The following is a 25,117-nucleotide window of genomic DNA, read 5'->3' on the forward strand; positions in this document are numbered from 1 at the left end:
CTGTTTTCGGTTTCAGCCTCTGTTTTACCCCATATAACACAGCTGTTTCTAACCTCATGTGAGCATGGCTCTAGCTGGAGATAACTGGGATACAGTGGTGTTCAGGAGAGATCTGATCTGCTGAGACCTCTGTGAGCATTTTGGTAAGACATCTATTGGTGCAGCTGAAAGCTGTCTCTCTTTATACAACGTAAGAACACTCAGACTTTTGAAAACATGGATAAATTCATGTTTTATGACAAAACTCTGTAAGTTTTGCAAAGCTCCACTCAGTAGATGGGCTCTTTTCCACAAAGAGCAGCAGGAGGAACATACTCAAATGTAAAAATAAGCAGTGTAAATTATGTCAGGCAAAATACAAGCTACAACATTAAAGGGAATTCAAGAGGTAGTGATAGAGGTCGCACAAGCAAATACTGATAGAATAGCATAAGTAAAAGCTCTAAAGTAATTCTAGCTTTGTTTGGCCTAAAGCAGCAAGTTAAAAATTTTGGTGAGAAATTCATCAGAAATACCCTTGTTTTGGCATCCCAAAGCATTTTTTCACTCTATACCTAGTAGCCACTCAAAACTGTCCAGTTACTTTTATGTGCCACCTTGGTGAAGACTCCCTATGAAGGACTCTCAGTCCTTCCAGTCAGAACACCTCTTTTCCTCCCAAACAGGTTAATGCTTCTTAAAAGTTGAATGAAGTACTAGATATTTCCATAGGAAGTTTTGTTTTCAGTCTACCCAGGGGATGATTCACTCCATCCCAAGGATGCCAACATTGTCAACATCAGGTAAGGGCCATCCATAATCCTTTGGGAGAAGCATTAGAATTAGAAATGCATAATGAACTTGTGAATCACGCAAAAACCTTGGGGAAGAGATTTGAATGTGAGCAAAACCCAAAAAAAAATGAAGTAGCATGGAAGGATATTATGATTGCCTTCACTGAAAGTGATACCCAGGATAAAGAGTAATCTTTTCTCATAAAGGCCCCACTGAATGCAGAAGCACCCAAAGAGACACTTAAGGAACTAAACTGGATGTGACAGTTAAGGTCATATCCAGAGAGTAATGGTCAGTGGCTTAATGTCTGGATGGAGATCTGCATCCATACTGGGCTCAGTACTGTTTAATACCTTCATCAGTGACATGATAGCATGATCGAGTGCACCCTCAGCAAATTTGCAGGTGACATCAAGCTGAATGGTGGGGTTAACAAGCCTGAGGGAAAGGATGCCATCCAGAGGGTCCTGGACAAACTTGAGAATTGAGACCATGTGAGCTTCGTGGTGTTCAACACAACCAAATGCAGGGTTCTGTACTTGTGTCATGGCATCTGCTGCTATATTGATACAGGCTGGGAGATGAGGGGATTGAGACCAGCCCTGCTGAGAAGGACTTGGGCAGTGAAAAGCTGGACATGATCTGGCATCATTCACTCACAGCCCAGAAAGTCAACAGTATCCTTGCAATGCACTAAAAGGAGTTTGTCTGGCAGGTCAAGGAAGGGGATTCTGTCCTTCTACTCTGTTCCGGTAAGATCCCACTTGCACTACTGCATCCAGCTCTGGGGTCCTCAGCACAGGAAAGACATGGACTTGTTAGAGTGGGTCCAGAGGAGGGTGACAAAAATTATCAGAGGAATGGAACATTTCTTCTATGAAGGAAGGCTGAGAGTATTGTTCAGCCTGAAGAGAAGACTCTGGGGAGACATTATTGTGGTCTTTCAGTACTTAAAAGAGGGTTTGTAAGAAAGATGGGGAGGGACTTTTTAATAGGATCTATGGTAATAGGACAAGGAATAACAATTTTAAACTGAAAGAGGGTAGATTCAGACTACATATATGGAAGACATTTTTTGCAATAAAGGCAGCGAACAGGTTGCCCTCAGAGTTGATAGATGTTCATGCCTGGAACGATACAAGGTCAGGTTGGACTGGGCTCTTAGCAACCTCATCTAGTTAAAGACGATCATGCTCATTGCAAGGTGGTTGAATTAGATTAACTTTAATGATCCCTTGTAACCCAAGCCATCCTATGATTGTGAATGATTAATTATTACTACAGTATAGAGCATCTATGGAATAATATGCCAGATTTTATCTGACAGTTTTGAAAGAATTTAACAGTTAAATAGTTGAGATACTTAGTGACAAATTTTAAGGATTAGATTGGTGGCACAGTGCATCTGAACAGGAAGCCTGAAAATATAACTCGAGTGAGAATTATAAATCACTTTGTTTAAATCATATAAGTTTGTAATAGGCAATAATGTCTGTAATATTTCAACTAAATAGTGAAGGACATCTAGCTAATTTATTTGGACTTCAGAAAGCATTTCAAACAATCCACTGAACAGGCAATTATGGAACTAAATAGACATTGGGTAAGAGCTCATGAAACTCCAATGTGAGAAATTGTTTAACTTCTAGGAACAAGATATGCTAGAACACAATCCACAGACTCAGGTGCCTTAAAGAGCCTTTTTATATACATTCACAAAGTTCCTCATCATACAAGAAAGAAAGAAGTGTAACAACTATATAATCACAAAATTAAGATTAATCCACAGCATTACAAAACTAGGGCAGTAGACTGCAAGCTGTCAAAGAAACTTTGTTTCTGAGGAAGTTAACCTTGCTAAAACCAGGTTCCACTCCTTGTGCAACTTCTTGGAGACTACTTAAGTAACTTCTTGGGGATTTTTTTTCTCTGACATGCAAAACTGATCCATGTGAAAGACTATGACAACAGTGCCTTAAACAATGCCATGTCTTGACAGGGAAGAATGACCTAGTCACTTTAAACAAATTAATGAGTAATATTACAGGGAAAATGTAAAGATACATAATAATAACTACATAATAATAAGTCATGGAAAAACCTCTATTAGAGGAGAGATTGAAAGGCTAAAATAAATATATAAAATAATGGTTTCTAAGGCATTGTGGTTTTACTTGCCTCAGCATACTAGAAGGTGTAGTTGCATGGAAAGGAACACAGCAAAGTATTTGTTTACAAACTGTGTAAAAAGCCTATGTAAGGAGTTGCTGCATTATCTATAACAGTATTAAAAGCATATTTATGTAAAGTCACCACAGATAAAATCACTTACAACAGGAACAGCTATTGTGCTTCAGGGCATAATCAAACCAGGGAACGATGGAGATAGAAAGAAAGTTGGTGTTAGGGAAATAATACTTATGTCTGCTAAGTATATCTGGGCTTCCTGCTTCACACATTCATAAGATCTTGTGATATAAAGTTCTCAAATTGTAAGCCAAAAACACTGTGTCTGGCTAGGTTTATTGCTTGCTCTGTTCCCAAGTGAAACATTTCTTTTTGTAACTCTAGGTTTCTACATTATTTTGGCAGCTCAAGTGGGCCCTGGAGACCCTACATCCTGCATCTCAGAACACCATCAGAGCTGTACAAAGTTGGTCACCCTTACAGAAATTATCTGACTTCACAAGATTCCCCTTTTTTATTTATTTAATTTTCCTCCTAGTTCAATATGTCATTGCTTTTATTTGGTACTATAAATCTGTCAGTCATGCAGTCTCTAATGCATTTTAGCTCCCTGGGCTGTTTTGGAGATTTGGGAGCTTGTGGAGAGCTCAGGACAGCTTTTCACATGCCTTCTGCCTGTTACACAGCCCTATTGCAGCAGAAGATTATCATCCCAGCTGGCCAAGGCTGCATGTTGCAGCAAAGTCAACATCTGAGCATCCCCAGACCCATCTAGAACTACCTAGATAGGCTCCTGATATTAAATGAGTTAATATTATTACAAGCTTCAAAGGGCAAAGAAAAGACCTGAATCCTTCCTTTTCAGACTATGTCCAAACTGGAGCTCTTTTTTTTTGCATTTTCCATTCTCTACAAGTATTAAAGATTTTGATCTGTAGACATTGACAAAAAAGCTTTTCAGTATTGGTACTGGGCTGATCTCAGGTCAGTTACACAAGAACAAAGACAAGAACCTGCCCATGGTATCATCATCCATGATCCTACACCAAGGGATTTGTGGATTACAGCACAGTCCTAAAGGCCAAATAATAAAAGCAGTAAAGCACATGACTGCACCTGCCTGGATCAGCTGCTGCGTGGGTTAATAACTCCTCATGGTGCAACAGTCTTTGGTTAGGATCACTGCAGAAAGCACAGTATCTGGGACTGAAAACCCAAGCACTTTGCCATCATAGAACTATAGTCTTCATAGAATGTGGGCATTTGATTATTTATTTATTTATTTATCTATGCAAGTTGCCTCATCAGAGAGAGGTGCTTTATTCTAAAGTCTGAAGAAGACCTATGTCTTATGGTTTATTACATAGCCCCCAGGTGACATTCCAGTTCCACAGTAAGACATGCAGCTTTTCTGTAAACTCCTGCTTTTTTATAAGTTTCCTATCTTTCAGAATCTGATATGGTTAGGTATAGCCAGTTGGCAATGATATTTCTGCACTGAGGTGTTCTGGGCCAAAGGTCTCTTTCCTTGTGAGTATTGGGCCACAACCTAAGCAATGATCATGAACTTTTGATCAGTTTCACTTCAATCAGAAAATACGAACACTAAGCTTTTGTCTAAGTTATTTTAAACCCTTTAAGATCTCTGTAAATACAGAGGTCTTTGGGGTTGCCCAGGGAAGTGGTTGAGGCGCCATCCCTGGAGGTGTTTAAGGCCAGGCTGGATGAGGCTCTAGACAGCCTGATCTAGTGTGAGGTGTCCCTGCCCATGGCAGGGGGTTGGAACTAGATGATCCTTTTGGTCCCTTCCAATCCTGACTGATTCTATGATTCTGTGGTTCTATGATTTGGGGTTAGTTTTCTATCATCTATGTGTATCGATCATATATCATCTCTCTCCTCCAAAACAAGTGCGTGCAAAAAGTGTGATGACAACTCTTGCATCCACATGGACTCTCTCCTTTGCCTGTCATTGTATTAAACTGATGATAGATTTGTCCTTGATTAGGTTTTTGGGATCATAAGATAATCAAGGGTTAAAGAGACTTCAAGAAGTTTCTAGTTCAACCTCTTGCTCAAAGCAGACCCTGCTCTGAGATCAGGCCAGACTGTACAGTGCTTTATCCATCCAGGTCTTGAAAAACTCCAAGGATGGAAGCAGCAAGTGCTAAGCAGGAAAGGATAGTCCCTTCCCTCAATCAGCTGGCTGTGCTCCCACTAACATGTCACAGGATGTTCTTGCCAGTCACTGTTGCTGGGGCTCACTGTTGGCTCAGCTTGCTGCCCACCAGGACCCACAGGTCCTCTTCTGCAGAGCTAAGCCTCAGGTAATCATGTCCCAGCCCAGATGACTTCAAGGGGATTAATTTTATTTGAAGTACTGACCTGAAAAGTTCTTTTTATTGTGAAAAAGTGATGTTAACAGTTTACTGACTCACCATAATAGCATTATCCCTGACACTGAAGCCCACAGAAGTGAATCCATCTCCCCACAGTTCACCAGCCTGTGAATGCATACCTTGGTGGTTGCCTCAAAGTACATGGTGATAAATGGATTCCTATTCTAGTCCAACCTTTTCCAAAGGATTTCAAATCAATTACTACCGCAGCCAGTGTTACTTTAATAGCTAACATTCTTCAATAAGCCTGGCATCCTACGCTGAGATAGACATTTTTCCCACTGGCTGACAGGTGAGACACCTATGTCCCTTAGTATTACACTCCATCACAGAAATGAATGCACAAAGTATTTTTTCTATCACTTGCCATGGCAACTCCTTCGTTCTACCCTTCAGACAAATTCAGGAAAACTGTCAGTGTTAGCAATGACCATGAAATCTTAATTGGTGTGAATTAGTGATCTTCTGAAAAAATTCTTTATACCTAGCTTTGCTTTATATCCAGTGTTATAGATGAAGATCCTTTTGCTAATGACACTCTGAGTGTTGCCTCAATTAACACATCTGCCTGCTTGCCAGATCTGTTTTGACATTCTTGTTTTACCTGATGACTCTTTGTCCCCTCACTTATAGCTCTTTCATTTCACCAGTAATGACCACCCTTGCATCTAATGTTCTTTTAACCATTGTGGATTATTTCCAGGCATGCAGCAGAGATCACATATTTCAGATGAATTTTCTACTGACACTTTTGGAAGAAAATCTGTAAACTCCTTTACAATTCTCATTTATAGTTCACAGGGTTTGGGAAATGACTACAATATTCCCTGAACGTATTATTTCTTCAAGAGTAGACCATTTCAATTTTTAGTTATCAAGCTGCTTCAGTTTTTGTCCATCCAAGGAGTTAGTTTATTTTGCTTTACTAATTTATTTTACTTCATGGTGGTAATATCTTGTTTCTTTCTCTTTATAAACAGATTGCATGATGTTTACTCAAAGTGGCCTTAAGCATTTTCATTTTTCCTTGCTATATTTATTTTATTTTTTTTACTATTCCATTTCCATGCCACAGGCAAAGTTCAGTTTTTCCAAAAAAAGGCTCTTTGTATAAACTTCAGTCTTTTAAGAATGGTTTTTAGGTCAGCTCTAATACTCTTATGGTGCATATGAGAAAGAAAAATATAACAGAAACAAGTGAGCCTGATGTTTTGGACTTGTACACTGTGGTGGACAACTAGTCTTTTCAGGGGATCATTTGGATATACTAGAAAATCTAGTTCAGTTCTGTTTTCTTGAACTGTTTTTTTAAAGGGAGATGAATGGCTTTATGTTCAAAACAATAAAATCTTAGAATTTCAAAAAATGAAAGATTATGTCTCTACCCAGTTTCAGATACTGAACCACAAGTATATTTCTAGCTTTCAGTAACCTCACTTGGCTCTGTTTTCATTCAGATATCCCAGCCAGATATCCCAAAATTTACCTTACCTTCTTGTTTAGAATCAGCAAGCTGCATGTGATCTTCTAAGCAAGGACTTGGCAGGTTTGAAATTTTGCAGGACTCTGTATTGTACCATTTCAGTTTCCATAATCTTTGCTGTCTAGTGTTCTCCTGTCACTTGTGACCATCCTACCACTTGTACTCTGAAAAATAACAAATAACAAAATTCTTCTCATTAACAAAACTCACACTGCCTTTTCATTTCAATTTAGCTCTTGTGTTGTCTGTAAGAACTAAGCCTGACTTTGTGTTCCAGATAGAGAACATACTCCAGATAGTGAGCATACTCCTTTTTTTTTTTTTTTGTCTTTGTGGAAACAGGCTCAGACTGTTCCTGCTACAGGTAATAGTAATATAGCTCACATTTGCTTGATCACACTGCTGATACAGCCAGTGTTAGGACAGCCTGCTCTCATCTCAGGCAACAAATTCTCAGTCTCTACTATTCTGTTGCTTGTTCAGCTGCATTCCTCTAAATGGCCTGGAACAAATAGTCTCACTGGAGCTTCCAGATTCATTACACTCTTAATCACAAACTCAGCTGTTTAAGGAGTACTTTGTTTATACTGAGAATCTTTTTTATTTCTTTCTTAAACAAGCTTCTCATAGATTGTGACTGACATGGTCCATAGCTACAAGTCAGCCCCCCTGCTAGCTGTCACTCACGCCACAATACTTGACTTAATGCCACCCTTCTCTTTTTAAAGGAACTGCTCCCAGTCTTCATGCTACATGTGTGTATCACTATTAAAAAAGGAGTAAATATATCAGTTGTCTCACTAAGAATTAATAGCAAGAAGCTCTTTGCAAAGCCCTTCTGGGATTGGTCCACTTTGACTTGCTAACATTTCCTTTGCCTGAAAATTTTGTCAGTAGGCAATATGTTTGTGGGAAGTTTAGGAACAGCTAACTATGTAAGCGTTAACCAGAGTTTAGGTGTGTTAAAATGAAGTAATCTGAATTGATATTATTGCTGAAAGTGAGGCAGTTGTGTCTCTACTTGGACATTTCATCATGGAACAAATACACAATGAAATTTTACTCTGATGAAGTCAAGGGCAAATACGGAGCCAGTATTTCAACCAAAATACCTCTCACAGTGCAAGACAAAGAGCATTCTTGCATTTACTAAGACAGAAATAGTGTAAGGATATCCTTTCAGTAGATGAGTTATGGTATGTTTATTACCTAACTAAATTGTCCATATCATGTCTTCAGAACAGAGGAAAATTAACATGATTACAAAAAACCTCCTGTAGCAGAGAGCTGACGTGTCGCTTACAAAGTTTCTGATTTTCTGAACTGAACACAGGGGCTGAGTCATGTGTAACTGGGTACAGGTGCAATAGGTCCAAGTGAGGACAAACAATATCTGCTAAGAATCAGCTATATCCTGTGTTTGTTCTTACCCAAAGTGTGGGATATAATTGTTGCCAACTCACAAATATGAGATACCATTAAAAAAATGGACCGCCATTGAGAGAAGTTTTGGAAAGAAATCCTAATGTATTCTCTATACAAAGCAATGGTGTTTGATGTCCATCGTTCTGTAAATAGAACCCGAACATCCACCTCTCCACCCAGAAACTGAACTTTTCCCCAGAGACTTTTACTGGCTGGGGAGGAGACAGAGAAATAAAAGATTCCCTCTAAGCCCAAAGGATGAAAATGAAACCGGTATTTGAAATCCTCTGAGATTACCTTTCATGCTATCCATATTCCAGACAAACAATAAATGCAAGACAGGAGGACACCTGATAGAGTTTTGGATGTCACTGAGGTTTTGACCTTCTGGCAACATTCCTGTTTAGGTACTGCAACTGTTGCTTGCATTTCTGACATCCTCCAAAACATGACTATGAATCAACAGTTATTCAGTATAATTATTCTAATCCTTTTCTTAACAACATGCCCACCTTTTCTTTCCCTGCCCACCTTTTCCTTCCATGCTTATCTTGGTTTTAATCTACTTTTAACTCTAACCTATCTCAATGATTTGATTCTAGCCCTTCCACTTTTCACTTTTACTCTTTCTTTCCTCCACCCAGTCACTCTCAGCACAACGTTTTTGCTCTGCTTTTTCCTGAGGAAAACTGTATCCTAGGTCCTATCTAGTTTGACAGTGGTGTTGAGCTTGTTCCTGCCCCTTTCTACACATAATTTTGAGGCTGAACTCTGAGAGATGGAGATCAGGGAAGGAAGTCAGAGATACAACAAGATCATTATTTGTTTAATACTCTGTTCCCCTTCAGAAATATAATGGTAAGAGTCAAAAGGTGGAAATGCATTTCCTATGTGTGAAGTCAGCAATATGCTATGAAAGATCTATATGTAGTGTGAAGAACATGCTTGTATTTTGATCCACTTTTTGATTATAATTACCTATAAAAATGAAGTAGGGAACAAGACAGGTGTTTTTACCATCAGTTATTAGTTTACTTTGAGGTGGAAAAAACCCAGCAACATAAGCATATGGAAGCTGTAAAAAAATATTCACAGTAGAGGTCAGTTTAGGGAGAAGTACTTGGCAGAAAAAAGACTCAAAGTCTAAATGAAAGGCTGAAAGGAATGTGCCAGTTCCAAAGGAGTACAGACTTTTCCCAAACCACAAATACAACTGCACAATTGTAAAGTGAGCAGAGAAGCCTCTCTTCCTAACAGCTAAGGACTTTTGTCCTATCTAATACTAGTTGGGAAGGAGAAGATGCATGACCACCAAATTTCTCTACTTACTAGCTAGCAGATTGGAAACACTGTAAATTGTGGTTCTTGTAGACCTTGCTGAGCCACACGGACATGACTTAGCCAACTGTATTTAAACTTCTTTGGACAGTCATCCTGAAATTAGGTTTCCCACTTAATGAACTACAAGATTGGCACCTGGCTTCCTAGGGGACCAGCTATGCATGGTGGATTCTACCTTGGAAATACCTGAATTCCTTAGTATACATGTTCCTTAACCAATTAGCTGCAAATTATTTTGCATAGATTTGTTTTGGTTTGGGGTTTTTGGGGTGTTTTTGTTTGGGGTTTTGTTTTGGGGTTTTTTTGGTTGGTTGGTAGTTTGTTGGGTTTTGGTTTTAGTTTTGGGTTTTTTTAGAAGATACTTTCAAATGCTGCCATATTTTCTACACAGTTTGTGTTTTCCTGATGACACAACAATAAGAAACTCACATGGATGAGCATGAGAGTATACTCTAGACTGTTAAATTTGGGAAAAAAGAGAGTAGGAATTTCCGTATTTCAGAGTAAACTTTCATGTGGCAGAGTAATCACAATAAGGAAGTAGCTGGGGGCTCTCCAACTCCAGATGCTGGAGTGGAAAAATACTTATTCACAATAAGAGGTCAGATCTGCACTAATATGCCAGTTAAATTTAAAAGACACCTGTATTACTGGAATGTATTTCAGAACACTGACTGGGAACAGAAGTTGCTTCATCGGAGCAGTATATCATGGTGTGGTGGAACAATCCAATGAAAAGGGTATAGGAGATAACTAAAAAGACTTAAGTTTCTTCTCCAAGTATATACCATAAGCTGTTTTTGTAGTGTTGAGTAAATCTGCTCCCTATTATTGCTGTAAGAGAATGATGCAGAATAAAATTATGAATAAAGAAGGGATTTGCGAACTGGAGCTTGTAAGTGAGGTGATGGTCCCATGTTCACACTGTTACATGTACAATAATTATATAAAATGTTCCAAGAATAGTAAGAAAGGAAAGGAGCTACCACTGCTTCTTTTACCAAAACGGGAGGTCAAGATGTGGTTTTTATTTTGGGGTTTTGTTTTGGTACTTTGCCACATCCTAACTGAGGGAGCCAGAGATTTCAGTGTGGTGGGAGGGCAAATTCTTAAATTAGCTGTGCCACCAAAAATATGTAACTATTCCTTTAGTTAGCAACATATTTTTCTCCTTAGTTTCTTATTGTCAGACATTAGTGGTTACAGTTTGTGACAGACAAGCTGTCAAGTAATGCTTGTGGTCTGCCACACGCAGACCACAGCAACATTTCAGCTGCTGCTGAAAACTAGGAACAGATGAGATTATTCCTCTCTGGTTTTGCCCATGACATGGGGACACAGAGTAGCCCAAATTCTTGGGGTGTGTATATATATGTTTTCTTAAACCAATAGATGCTAGATAAATCTCAAAATATTTGCACCTGCATCAATAATTGTCCTGGTAAATTAAGATGTTACTTTATAATTAGAATTTTTGCATAAAGAATGGAAAGGCTATTTTCTAGCAAGAACCCCCAAAGTTGCATTTTTTTCCCCAAGAAACAATCATGAAGTATTATAAGCTTTTTATGAGGACAGTGACTTCCTCATATTACTTTTTACTACACATTTTAAAAGGAAAACATCCTCTGGTGAAAAATATATATCTATATTGAAGTTAAAAAACTAGAAACTGCAAAGCTTTTATCAAACGTACTTGTGATAGCCTGTGAAGAACAGCTCACCCCTCATCATCCTTCAAGTCCTGCAGTAACCCAGGGGTTCTCCTGACCTCAGAGTGGCCATCCATTGCTACTACAGAAGCCTCAGTAGACTGCTTAGGGCACTTAGGGCACTTTTCCTCCAGAGCCCAAACCATTTAAAACCTTTTCATTTTTATATGCTCCTCTGTGGTAATTCCCCAAAGCAAAAAATGTCACCTTTCTGTTGTTTAGGCATACAGCATCATTTTTTGAACCATTGTGCTGTGTAAAAGGCAAAAGGTATCACTGAAATGAACCCAATTAAATTGGATCCAAATGATGGGGGTAAAAAGAATATAACAATGAGGCACTTGCAAGATTATGGAATGAAAAGGGAATGAAAGAATCACTCAGAATCACAGAGTGGTAAGGCTTGGAAGGAACCTGTGAAGATTATCTTATCCAACTGCACTGCTAGAGCAGTGTCACCTAGATAAATCACACAGGAACATGTCCAGGTCAGTTTTGAATGCCTCCAGAGAAAGAGACTTATAATTCAGAGACAGAGAATAGAATTTCAAGCACACTGACTACCTAAACAGAGAATTAACTTGCTCTTCCATATTTCTACATCTCCTGTATGTTTGTGGGAATATCTTTTTTAAGTCAGGAAACTGAGTCATTGTGAACCATCAGGTATTAATCTGGTATTTGCTATAGAGAACAGTTCAGGACATACGGATCATCACATGCTGTTCTTCATCACAACTGGTCTTGAAATAGAAGTTGTCTTCTGTCACCTTCTAAGCCCAGGGTAGGGCTGGTAAAGCACGTAAGAAGGCATATTGTTGAGGCACAAGACACTGCATGCAGGACAGTACGGAGTGTTTTGAGGGCTGCAGAACTGTCAGTACGCAGAATAAACAGTAGGGTGTGGTTGCCAGTAGAGACTGGATCAAGATGAAATGATGCCACAAAACAACTGTTTAATGCTCTGCAGCCACCGTATGCTGGCTGACTGAAGATGATGCTAATGTGTCAGACTAATAGAATACAGAAATATCGTTGTGATGCCATGGATTGCCAGGGCAACATCAGCAAGTCATGACTCAAAAGTGATACAGGGACTGTCTCTTGGGCTGAAGCTCAGTACAGAGTTACTGTACGTTGGATAATATGCAAGGTCAACTTGTACAGTTTTCATCAGTCTCATCTTGCATAAAATATAAAGAATCATACCAGAAGACTTTGGAGGTTGGCAGATCTACAGAAAAAAAATCTTGAGTATATCAGACACAGAGCTTAGGAAAGTTTTCCACCCTGTCTGCTAGTCCTTAATCCTCCTTAATCATTCCTTATTACTTTTATGCCAGTGAAAATAATGGCAATTTACTAGAGTATCATGACTAACAGAATGGAGTTCTGAAAGGTCCTAAATACTTAAAATATCAGTTGTGTGGTTTCACTGTAGAGCAGAGCTTTGGATATCATGGTATCCATAGTATCATGGTAATCACATCAACATCTCAGAGAAAACTTCTTCCCCCCCACCATATAGACTTCATTACTAGGATATAATCTGATACAAATACAGACACAATCTATATTTGACAGAACATGGGAGGGATAATGCATAGGTTTTAGACTTGGCACTAAGCACAAGACAAAGCAGAATAACTCCACTCCATGTACAGCATCAGTGCATTTTTCCCCACGGCAATTTCAATTTAATCTCAAGAGGCTTTCCACGGTAAAAAAACACTTTTCAGACTCATGCAGGGTTTGAACATTAGTTTTGACACCTGATATTCTTCAGGTCAGGCTGTATGTCTGTTTCCTTCTCTCCCTTGCAATCTCCCTTGACAAGACAACTCCTGCCCTAGCTAAGGACAGTTAATTTGCTGATATGACTTCTGTTCCTTCCTTTTTGCTCTCCATACCCCATCTCACAGACTGAAGTTGACCTCCATGAAGCACCCCTGTTACTGTTAGGGGAGAAGTTGTCTCCCTCCTTGAAAACAGTTCCCAATGCAACCCACTGTGCATTAGGCAGAACAAAACAAGGAACCAGCCTTCCTCTCTATACCCTGGCCTACTCTTTTTGTAAGAACATGATGCACAATAACTGTGAATAAATCCATAAAACAGTTGCACAAATACCAAAGACCATTTTGTGTCTTCGTGTCACAGCCATTTAAGGTGCACAGTCATCCTTGCAGGACTGATTTATGGTACAGGAATCACTGAACCTCTCATGAATATGTTGCCATTGTGTTTTTAAGAAGTCATCCATCCCCATGTAACCTTGATGAGAGCTCTATCACACCCTTAGTCCTTTGCTTTTTACGTACTGTTGTGACTTAATTTCCAGGAAATCTGACCCAGACAACTCTCACAAGAGCTTATCAGTCATGTTCCTTGTGGGGTCCTAAGGTCTTCACAAGCAATCATCAGCACGTCAGACCCATCTGTGAGAACAGCCTTGTTACAGACAAACTGATTGAGGTTTTTCTAAATACCCAATACTCTGATTTTCTGTAAACCTCTTCTACATTACAAGTAAAGGAGCTTTGGTTGTATATTGCTCCTCCAGTTCTGATATTTTCCCTCTCATGATCCTTCATCTCATTCCCACTTTACCTTTCTGCATGAAACAGTCTTTCAGGTTCCATTTCCTGATTGAAAAAGGAGAAAGGCAAAAACAAGGAGAATTAGAAATTACAGGCACTAGCCATCTTAGAAGTATCATACAAACACCAGTTAAAACCATCCTGTGAACACAAGTCTATATGTATATATGGTACCAGTCAGGCACTATTACTGTCATTGGAAAGGTTGATATTGTCATCAGTGGAAAATAAATTTAGGAGCTATGTGGACTTGTAAGAGCACATAGGTATGTAGTGCTTAGAGACATAACTTAGTGGTGCACTTGGCTGTGTTAGGTTTGTGGTTGGACTCAATGACTTTAAAAGTCATCCAACCTAAATGATTTCATGATTTGATATTTCCATAGTGTCTTCAAATTCAGGCACAGAAACACAAACACAGACTTGCAGAATTGTTATGGTTGAAAAAGACTTTGAAGATCATCAAGTCCAACTATTATCTAACTGCAAATTCTAGTGCGAAACCATGTTCCTTACAAACAAATCTTATCCATAATAATTTTTCTTAAAACTGGGAGCACAAAATCTACATACACAGTGTGTCAGGGTACCCACAACATCCCACTGATGTTGCCATCCTGGAAACAGATGTATTTAACTCTTTTAAACAGTCAAAACTCAACTTTGTCTCCAAAAAAAGCAGCAGCATGGACCATTGTGCTTAATGGGATAAAAGCAGTGAAATGCAATACTTGCATTCAGGGCATATAAAGTTACAGGTTTCTGAGGCCTAGAAATCCCTGTACAAAACCCAGACAAGAATCTAACCTTCAGATAGGTGATACTCCAAACTTTGTTCTCCTGGTGCATCTCAAAATGACATACCTCTGCAAGCTTCCTGGGAATGCAGAACACATCCAGAGTGGAAGTGATGGGAGTTGTGAGGTAGCCTCTTGATAGTAGTAACTTTATTATAACAGCAAATGTTCTTCCAGCTTATAAACTAGTATTGTAAAATGTTTGTCCAGACAAAGTGTTTTTAGAGCAAATTGCTAATGAGAAATAATGAAATGCTGAAATTTCTTCCTTCCTTCCGCAATTTCTTATTTAAGGCACCAAACTCCCAACATTAACTTATTCCCTTCAGAGTCATAGGACAGACTCTGGCTTACTAACTTCCTGCCTAATGGATCTTTCTACACAAATTGGGCTTATAGGGGTTTATTTTTCCCTGGAGGGAAGATAGCTGGATTATGCTTTTTTGTCGTTGTTCTTTATCTATTATTTACATAGCAAAAACACTCTTTTTTTTTTTTTCCCTTCTGAAAAAGTGCAGTTATTCCTGGCACCACTAAAAGAGGTTTTGTTAGTGTAATAAATGACTGTATTTTTTGTAAACTGATATATTACAGAAATACATGAATGTACAGCAAATCCAGTTTTGACTGGCACAACTGGTATAGGAGTTGAGACAGTGTATTCTAAAATTAAAAATAGTTTTATGGGTGTGCCCAAGGTTTGGAGATATCCATGCATATTTTCTCTAATCCACAAGAACTATTTCCCCATCATCCTCCTTTCTATTTTTCAACATTAGTGTTAGCTTTAAAACATGGATAATTTGCAGTATTTGTTCACAGCAGGTAATATTCAGAAAACACATTTTCCTGTGAGGAGAAGGAGAAAAAATATTGCTGCATTTAAGTATTAAAGGGTGTGGGGTGGGTGTGGGGTGGTTAATGACACATAAATCCAGAGCATCAGGAATCAGGATACTTTTCTAGACAATACTCTTCTAAATGCAAGTTCCATTAGGCCCATGGAATTTTCTTTGTTGACATTTAACTGTTAGAAAGGATGACCTCAGCATCTGACTAATGTGAATGTCATGATTAATGAAAGTATTCAGTCATGTGTCCAAGGAGATGACGTGCTTCAGGTGAGGCTGTGTCACAAGAAATGACTAGACACAGAATTCTGTCAGTCTGATGGTTAACCAGACACAGAATCTACACACAGTCTTGAGAGAGCTATTTGAAGGTAGCACCTTTCTTTCAAAGGGAGCCCAAACCTAATTGGGCATGTATCACCAGCATGAAAGAGATCAGGATTAAGTAAGCGATTTAGATGTGAGCAAAGTAAGGTACCAAGCTTTGCTGATTCATGAACAACTAACCACACAGTGAACAAGAGACAGGCTCTGGGAAAAAGTCTAGTCCCACTGAAATCAAATAAAATTTCCACTGGACTTCGAAGGACCCAAAGTTTTATCACTATTACTTGGAAATCAGGAGTTTATTCTTCCTGTATAATATCAATACAGTTCTCATCAGAGCTTACCTGACTAGGCAGATACAGAAAAAATTCATGCATTTCTAAAAGTCATACTGTCTGCTCTGAAGTTATGTGCAAACATACTACTCAGATTCAAGAATATACATGTTCAGCATAGTCTTTTTAAGTATAGGTTAAATATTCTGAGCAAAGTGTATAAAATTTCTCAGTGGATTATTATCATATTTTCTGGTCCTGCTTCCAGTATGGAATACATATATTAAGAATATACAACCAAAATCAAAGTTTAGTGACCACCTGGTGAAATTTTACTAGTTTCTGTCCAACTGGTAAGAAAACTCATCCTTTGGAACAAGGTGAAGGCATTCAAACAAGTGTGGAAGTCATTTAAAGACAGCTCATCTTTAATTACTGGTCACCACTGTCATGTACATATACATCTACTGTGTGATTCCCCTTGGAACTCATTAGCTGAAACTATAGCAGCATACATCTACAATATTGCATCACTCATGTTAACTTCCTGGCCTGGCCACAGAAGCTGGCATTATAATTTTCATGTTGTACAGAAAATGCCTTGTAGGATATGCTGTTTCATTTCTATCTTTAACTCTTAAAAGCACAATAGAAGGGCTTGGTTTTAATTTCTTCTCAAAACTACAAATTCATCATTTTTATAAGCCTTTATTATAGCTAGGTTGGGGAATATATAGTTGTCCTTGATGAAAAACAAAAACTAAATAAAAAACAACCACCCCGACATTCCAAACAGTAAATCTCAACATCCTATATTGGTAATGATGAGGCCAATGGTTCTCAATCACTTACAGAAGCTAACTAGAGAAAGTAAGTTTTCTATAGGTAGTAGAGTAGTCCATACCTATAGCATGTATAAAGGGAAAGGTAAAACCAGAACTTTAGGGACTGAAAAGTCTGAAACAACTACATCAGGCATTTAGAGTCTTTCATCTCAGAAATAACAACTCCATGGACCAGTATAGGTTGGGGATTGATCTGTTGGAGAGCAGCTCTGGGGAAAAGAACCTTGGAGTCCTACTGGACAACAGGATAGCCATGGCCAGCAAAGTGCCCTTATGGCCAAGATGGCATCCTGTGGCATATTAGAAGGGGTGTGGTTAATAGGTTGAGAAAGGTTCTCCTCCCCCTTCACTCTGCCTTGGCTGCATCTGGAATATTGTGTCCTGTTCTGGGCCCCTCAGTTCATGAAGGTCAGAGAACTGCTTGAAAGTCCAGTGCAGAGCCACAAAAAAGATTAAGGGAGTGGAACATCTCCCTTATGAGGAAAGGCTGAGGGAGCTGGGGTTATTTAGCCCAGAGAAAATGAGACTGAGGGGCGACCTCAGTAATGTTTATAAATATGTGAAGGATGAATGTCGGGAAGACAGAGCCAGGCTTTTCCCAGCGATGGTCCAATGATAGGGCAAGGGCCACATAAACACAAGGAAGAACTTTTTCACTATCAGAGTGACAGCACTCTGGAGCAGGCTTTCCAGAGAGGTTGTGGAGTCTCCTTCTCTGGAGAAATTCAAAACCCTCCTGTGTGACCTACTCGAGGTGATCCTGCTCTGGCAGGGGGGTTGGACTACATGATCTTTCAAGGTCCCTTCTAATCCTTCCAATCACATTCTATGATTCTGTGAGATCTGTGTCAGTGAACTGAGCAGAATTCTATTGAAGTGAAGTTGGTTGATGTAGGTAAAATCAAATTACCTTCAATGTTAAATAAAACTTGCACAATTCTTTCTAGTGAGAATCCCAAATCCTCAGAAACACAGCAAAATTAAATGTAAACTCAGTATGACTTCTGGGGAAGATTTCTGGTCTTTCACTTCTGTCCACTACCATGTGATTCAGTCCATTAGACATTAGAAAGAACTTTTTACAGTGAGGGTGGTGGAACACTGAAACAGGTTGCCCAGGGAGATGGTGGAGGCCCCATACCTGGAGACATTCATCATCAGTCTTGATGGGGTTCTGAGCAAACTGATCTAGTTGGGGATGTCCCTGCTCACTGCAGGGGGTTGGACTAGATGACCAAGGTCCATTCCAAACCAGTGCATTCTATGATTCTCATTTTTTTTCTTGCAGATATTTTGATAACACCTCATATTATTAGATAAATTTACTGTTAATTGAAAAGACAAAACCTACAAGACAATTACAGAAATTAAAAGTCTTTTTTTTTTTTTAACAAAAAAAGTGCACCATCACTGGATTTATTCCAGTATCAGTTGCTCAGCTAAATACAATTATTTGATGCAGTTTGTATTAATGTGACATGTAATATATTTTGTGAGGGTTACTTGTAGTTGTCCAAAATGACTTGACATCACAGGATCACAGGATGTTAGGGATTGGAAGGGAGCTCTGAAGGTCACCGAGTACAACCCCCCTGCCAGCGTAGAACCACAGATTTCTTTTTCCCACCAAAGGTCTCTGTTTAGTCATTTGTTAACTGAAACTCATTGAATGAGTTACATTGATGCATTTCTAACCTGCTACAGCTAATTTCAATCCTCCATGTGAAATACTGCCTACCTGGATAACTGGAATCTTTCTGATTTCTATTTTTGAAAAGGACTTCAAAACTGGGCAATATTTGTACAGAAATAAGTTGCTGCTAGATGGAGAAAACTCCCTGAAAATATATATCAGAACAATTTTGGTTTTCTTTTGAATTTCAAAACTTTTGGAAAAAAGTAAATTACCTAGAAAAATCAGTGCTTTTGGGGGAGATTTTACTGTGATTCTAGTTTAAAAATTAGTAACCAGGTCAATTTTCAGGGGAAAAAAAAAAAAAGAAGAAGAAAGGGTGTTTCTTCCTTGCCAGAAAATTACAGGAAAAAGTGTGGTCTTGGGTTCTGTTGCACTTCCAATTCATATTAAAGCAAGCGCAAGCTTTTTCATATGAAAAACTCTATTTTTCTACTTTTCTGTTGTCCAATAAGGAAAATAACTTTATGAACACCTGAACTCCCACTAATGAGGTTTTTGCCTGCCAAAGCAGTTCCTTCCATTCCTAGCTCTGAAATATGTAATTCCCCTAAAACATAAGGTACATTCATGTTAACCTTCCAGTGACAATGCTTATAAAAATGGCTAAGTGACAAATATGTGATGTTATGTGATGAGAAAGCATTTTTTATTTAAAGAGAGGGGGAGTGGAGAGAGAGAGGTGCTTGACACAACTTTTCTTAAGAAATAAAACAAAACAAAAAAAAGGAATAAGAAATATTGAAGGTGTATTCATAAAAAAAATCTAGAGTTCTTAATGGAAAATCGACTAAATATTAGTTTTGTAAATGAAAGAGAATTTTTTTCTAAAATACATCTATAGTTGAAGGGTATCTAAAACAATCTACAGCTGTTAACATTGTGCTTTTATTAGTACAGTAAAATTAGGTTTTAGGTAGAAGAAATTTCTAAATGAACTGACTGAAGGTAATTCCATTAAAAATAGAAAACTGAAAGACTGAATAAGAATACACCAGTAAAATTTGAACTGATTAATTGAAAACTTTCCTCAAAATACAGGAATTAAGTTGACAAAATAAGAATGATACAGTCACAGAATCATAGAAATGTTTCATTGGAAAAGACTTTAAGAACATTGAGTCCAACCATTATCTAACTCTGCCAAATCCACTAATAAACCACATCCCTCAGCACCACATCTCTGCACCTCTGAAACACCTCCATGGGTGGGGATTCAATCACCTCCTTAGGGAGCCTATTCCAGCTTTTGAGAACCCTTCCAGTGAAGAAAGCTTTCCTCATTCCTAATCTAAACTTTCCCTGGTACAACATGATGCCATTTCCTCTTATCCTATCACTCGTTAATAGGGAGAAGAGAACAACCCCCACTCACTCCAACCTCTTTCAGGGAGTTGTAGAGAGCAAGAAGGTCTCACCTCAGCCTCCTTTTCTCCAGACTAAACCCCAGGTCTCTCAGTCAATCCTCTGAAATACCTTCACCTCAAAAGTGAAGGGTTGCACACAAGTAATAAATGAGGATTAGCAAAACAACTAAACACCCAAAAGATTCTATATAGTCAATTATGAAATTCCAAAAAAAAATCTGCTACCCGGTCTGTTGAAGTTAATCTTTCTAGTTGGCATATCTGTAATATCTGACTAAAAAAAAAAAAAAAAAACAAAAAAAAAAAAAAAAAAAAAAAAAAAAAAAACAAAATTGCCTAACCAACTTCCAAATAAAGTACAGTAACAAAAACATGTTGGCATTAGCTGACATTACCAACATTTGTAATTAGATGTCAGGGGACAAAAGTTCTATCAATTATCAAAACAATGCACATAAATAGAAGAGGAACAATTATTCCAATAATGCATGATAATCTTTGGAAAGATTTGGATCTTCTGTTTCCTCCTGGCATTTATTCTTTTGGTTAACCATATAAAAAATAATTTAATATTTACCAGATCACTTTGTAACAAAAAGAATTGGATGGTACTAGTATTTTCTCCTAAGCTTCTGTTACAGAAAAGAATGAGGAAATTGGGCACCTTTGTTACCTTGGGTACCAATTATCTCTGAAAAAAAAATTAAATTGTTTTCTGGTTCCCAGTTCTGTGGAACCCCACTCTTTGCTCTTGCCTTTGCTCATACATAGAGCTCCACAAACTAGTTCTCAGATTCCTGAATAAAATCGAGAAAATGCATTTAGAAATACATTCTGCCACTTTCAATCTTAACCGTTCCTTGCAGGAAAGGTTTCTGCTGAAGTGGAAATGGAGCCTCACAAATGCTCTTAAAGATTCTTCATGACATAGTTTAATTTGGTTTCACTATTGCTGTTTCTGATAGAAGGGACAGGAGAGAACAGTTCTTGTAATTTAATGAGGGAGAACATTATATTTTCTTTTAAAACTTTTGGTCCAGAATAATCTTTAACTCTTCTTAAACTATTTACCTTTCCACCTTTGTTTGAAAGGCTCTTATAAGCCTTTCAATAGATATATAACATATATAACAGAAATCTACACAATTCATATGTTCTTTACTTTTGTTAGTCTGCTTGTAAGTTAGAACATTACACAGAAACCTCAAAAATCTGGATTTTGTGATCGTTTCTGAATAACACTAAAATTTTCACCCAGCTTCATTAGATAATTCACATGCTGAGATGCTGATCCACCTACTATCTGCAGGAGCTGCTGCTCAGTGATTGTATTTGTTACTGCTATGATAAAGACATTTGGGACAAAGATGCTTTTTTCTCAGTTCTGATGTTTCTCATTGTGGTGCCATGGGGAGGTGAGTACAAAGTTATTTTAACTGCAAATCTTGCAGTTGCAATGATACCTACAGAAAGGAGAGCAGGTGCCAAGAGCACAGTAATAAGCCAACTAAATCCACCAAAATGAATGTTATGTTTTTAAGATATGAGTAAGGCTGTGAGAGTACACATTAAGAAGATTAATAAAAGTTAAAAGGTAAAGCAGTCTTAACTTATACAAATTAATACCATGTTAAAGCCTATGTTCAACGCTAAGGCCACCATGGCAGCAGATGGCTCAAATTTTCAGCTGGTTTTAATCAGTAAAATTCTCCAGGTTCTAGTAGAGCATTTCGAATTAAAAGCATCTAAGGATCTGGACCAATTATTTCCAGATAAATTATTCATGAAATAATGGGCAAAATTGCAAATAATTAATTTTATTAATATGGCCTGACCATCTATAGAGTTGTCTGAGTAACACAAAACATTTTTGTGAAAACATTACTTGATAATTAATTGACAAAAAATAATAATAATAAAAAAAAATTAGTTGTCATTGTTATTCATCCCATGTAAAAAGATCACAGAATGTCATAATAAAGTGCCGACAGTGACTGCAGGATTGCTTGTTGGATAATTACAAGCTATAGAAACGGAATGCATGTGTATAACCTACCATGAGATAGAAGCTTTATTGCTCAATTATGTTACAGTTACATGTTTATTCATGAAGTTAATACAGAACAGAGAACAATCTGACTCCAGCCATCCAAACAAAGTATTTCAGAGGAGAAAGTGAGACGAATCTTGACATACTGAAAGTGGTTGTAATTGCATGGTTGGATTTCAACTCCTGCCTCTGACAGAGTTGGTTTGTTTATAACTGAGAAGAGTGAAGGAAAATAAAATAGAAGCACATAAGTATCAGATACATTATCTATTACTGGGTTCCAAGAACAACACAGTACGTTACTCCTAACATCAGGCTGAGCATCAACAGAGGAAACAAGCTCGAAATTTGAAATTAATTAAACTCGCCATGTTTCCATTGCATCCCGGATATGTCCCAAGTACATATAAACCAATTTAGATGTATCGAATAAACATCTGGACTATTAATATTGTCCTGTATAATCAAATTAGAAAACAGTTGCTTGGAATCAGTCAACTTATCCAGGTACTAGAAACGCAAGAAAAAAGTCTTAATTGTGCAAGCCAGCATATGTTAGGCATTACCATACCTAGAGAAAATCACTGTTAAAATAAAGGGTTTAGTTTCCATATCTCTGCTTCAGCACCCAGGTGATTTACTTTTGAGATTTCACTAGCTTCTGTATGCATCAGTAACCATGCTAGCGTGGAAAATTTCAAGAACATTGTTTCTGACTGAAGTTTTTGTTCAGTTAAATATTTAGACAAAACATTGCAAGAAAAATCCCCTGGCTTCTGCTAATATATTAATATGGATGGCTGATCCCCTGTATCAGCAGAATCCAATATTTTTGTAATTTCTTCATGTCTGTGAATATTGGAAGTTATTGATCTGTATTTCACTCAGTTTAGCTTTTCTCCTTTCCTGTGTCCTGTCCTGTCTCCAGGTCTGCTACCATCTTCTCATCCTCTCCATAGAGTTTTTCTTTAAAATCCTAGCATATTTGCAAACATTTTTGTGGAAAGGGAAATGTCAGTCTGACAGGTATCTCTTTTTTCTGCAAAAAGTGTGGAATTTAATCAGCTTATCCTAACCATGAGAATGGTGTATGGTAGCTATTCTTACTCTTACTCTAACATTTGTATCCTATCAAACACTAACTGTTCAAACTGTGAGTACCTGGAGGTAGTCACACATTTCCTTATGTTTTACAGCAACCCACACACCTGAGAATAACTCATCTGATTTCAGGATAATTACACTTTATCTTCACGAGTGCAAATAACATTGCAGTCCAGGGTAGGATTAGAAAAGTGCTTATACACTTTAGCATTACATAATCCTACATCTCTTACAAATAATTTTCAGTTAAATAGAGAAAAAATAGACAGCACTGTATTTCTGGCCTTACTCAAATTGAATAGTAGTTCACTATTTTGGCTGTAGTTAAAATAAGAGGAACTAACTGCATATGAATTACATTAAACCTTAAAACCCTATGGAATTTAAGGCAGAACCCAAGCTTGATTCAAGGAATGTGAAGTCAAAGAGAAAACCCTTAAATTTCTAAGAAGTTCTTGAAAGCATCTGAAAGTCTATAGTGCCTGTGTTTTCCCTAGAAAATTTTAAAAGCTTAAAATTCTCTGAAGTTATTGAACTGCCATCTTAAAACCCAAACGGGTAAGCACAAGCTTAAAACGACTTTCAAATATGCAAACAGTCCATTTTAATTACAAGTATGTTTGGAAGATATGATCATTCCAAGTTGTGGTGTCAGGGTTCAGAGTGGTCAGGGTTCAGAATTTCCACAGTGGGGTCTGCAGTTTGCTGTGTATCCACAGAAGTCAGGGAAAGGAAAAAAAAAAAATAAGAAAATAAGTCATACCTCTTGCTGAAACTAAGCATTCCCTACAGAAGAATGCAAAATTTGAGTGACGTGAAGAAAAGTCCGCAGGCGTGCACAGCTTCCTAATGCAGTGGTTTGTAGCTGCTCAGTCAAGAAAAGGGATTTCAGGGCACTGCTCTCTACAAATTTATGCATGCCTTTTGTCGTGCTAAATGTAGCTATAAAGCATGTTGCTGAAATAAAACTATCTTAGAAAACCATAGAGTTTTTTACATGCGAGTATGTGTTTGCTACACACCTCCGAGTTAAAGGTGTAAAGCTGCGGCCTCTGCATGTAAATGCATTTCACTGCCACATACTGTATACAGCCAGCAGCTCCTGAGCCACAACTCTTTGCTTCCAAAGACCAAATACGATTTTACCAGGGAGACTATGTTGTGTTTTCTCAGCTGTCTTGATTATTTCACACATTTTTTAATGGTCAATTCTGTTTAACTGAGAGAGCATGGAGTCTGGCTTTTAGTCTTTCTCAGCATGTTCCAGCAAATCAAATTGCTATGACCACTGCTGAAAAAAGAGACTTTAGGTGGTCAAGAAATTGTGATGACAGAGAAGCAAACATAAGATTCATGTCTCTCTAGTTTGGACTGGAAGTGACATTAGAGAGCTGTTCCCAGGGCTTGTGAAGAAAACTGGTCATGCAGAAAGGTTGTGTTTATGTTTAATGTGGTCAAAATCTTAAAACAGCTAATTTTATACCTCTGGAGCTGTCTACATAGGAACTAAATCTGTGTTCTTTTAGCATGACTTATGTTCCAAAAATATCTATTGTAATATGCTTCTTTTCTTTTTCATGACATATGATATCATAACACAGTTGTGAGGCTTGTAAGACATCTGATATCATTACAGACATATAGTTGTATTTTCAGTTTAAATATAGTATTTTTGGTCATGGTGTTGTGGTTGGTTTTTTTGTCCTATGGAAAATTTCCAATAAGCATGACTTGTTTTCTAACTCATGTTTTCATTCTCTGTGTCACCATTTGATATCTCCTTATTTGTGACCACTTCATGCAAAAAAATTTCCTCCTCTCTTTTTTGTGGGTATCCAAATGATTACTTAGAAAGCTCAGCTTCCCCTCTTGGAAGCTGAAAAGATA

This window comes from Indicator indicator, chromosome 9 (genome assembly GCF_027791375.1).
Source record: "Indicator indicator isolate 239-I01 chromosome 9, UM_Iind_1.1, whole genome shotgun sequence".
Lineage (NCBI taxonomy): Eukaryota > Metazoa > Chordata > Aves > Piciformes > Indicatoridae > Indicator > Indicator indicator.